This window comes from Aplysia californica, unplaced genomic scaffold, assembly GCF_000002075.1.
Source record: "Aplysia californica isolate F4 #8 unplaced genomic scaffold, AplCal3.0 scaffold00389, whole genome shotgun sequence".
Lineage (NCBI taxonomy): Eukaryota > Metazoa > Mollusca > Gastropoda > Aplysiida > Aplysiidae > Aplysia > Aplysia californica.
In genome coordinates, this window is record NW_004797659.1 from 763596 (window position 1) to 764821 (window position 1226).

Here is a 1226-nt window from a genome sequence, read left to right on the forward strand (position 1 = left end):
AGGGAGTTCATTAGCGTGGTTGACGGGGAGGGGGTTCATTAGCGTGGTTGACGGGGAGGGGGTTCATTAGCGTGGTTGACGGGGAGGGGGTTCATTAGCGTGGTTGACGGGGAGGGGGTTCATTAGCGTGGTTGACGGGGAGGGGGTTCATTAGCGTGGTTTCTCTACCAACTGCACTGGTGCACTGACGTGAGATTGCAGCGAATGAACTCCCTCCTTGGAGGTTCAACTGTTAGCCATAAGCCTTGCCTGTGTATTCCAGTAACGTATTGATTGAGAACATTAGGCCTATGGATGCTGAATGTGTCCCGCGCGCTCATGTGACCGTGTCCTGTTTTTGTAAAACAGTTACATCAAAACAAAAACACAAAAAAAAAAACCAAACGATTCTGGTCATTCAAAAATACTTGAAGACACGCCAGTCACCTCTTTGTCTTTGTTGTAACCGTCACTGCTCTGTGGTGCCCGCGCTGCTTGCTACAGTAGTTGAACTCTTCAAGTATGCAGCACACACATCAAATGTGACGCAGAATAAGGGCAGTGCTACGTCACATTTTTGTCCGGCACACACAGTTCATCAGAAGCACACATTATTTGCCAGGTAATGAGCGTGTTGTTGCAGAAGTTTGAGACCGACGATAACAAACTGAAAATTACCTGGGAAATAATGTGTGCTTCTGATTAAGTGTGACTGGTGGTGAGATTTGAGGCGGGTCAGACGCGTCACTTCTTTGTCTTGGTATAAATTTATTTCCACTACTCTGCTCTGCTGTGCCCGCTCTGCCTGCAGTGTGGCCAGAGCCTTATGGCAACTTATGGGTCGCCCAGATGGAGGACAAAGCACCAGAGTCATTTTTGTCATGCGCAAGTCACTTATCCCACTTCCGCTTCCTCTCTCTTTGGTTAAAATAGCGCGCGCCGTAAAGAAGCGAAAAGAAGTACATGCCAATCTTGGAGTAACTATATAATAGTTCCTCCAAGATGACAATCTACTTACGTGAAAGTGTAGAATCTAGAACATGATAAATACAGGTCTGTGGGGCAGCCTTACGTCGGACGTTTGGCAGGTGACCCAGTTTTTGTTGGGGAATGTCGGCACTAGAGGACTGCCTATGTCCTTTTTGTCCGCCTTCAACTGACACAAATCCTCTCAAATCCCAGGACAGAGGGTGGATGTGTGTGTGTGTGTGTGTGTGTGTGTGTGTGTGTGTGTGTGTGTGTGTGTG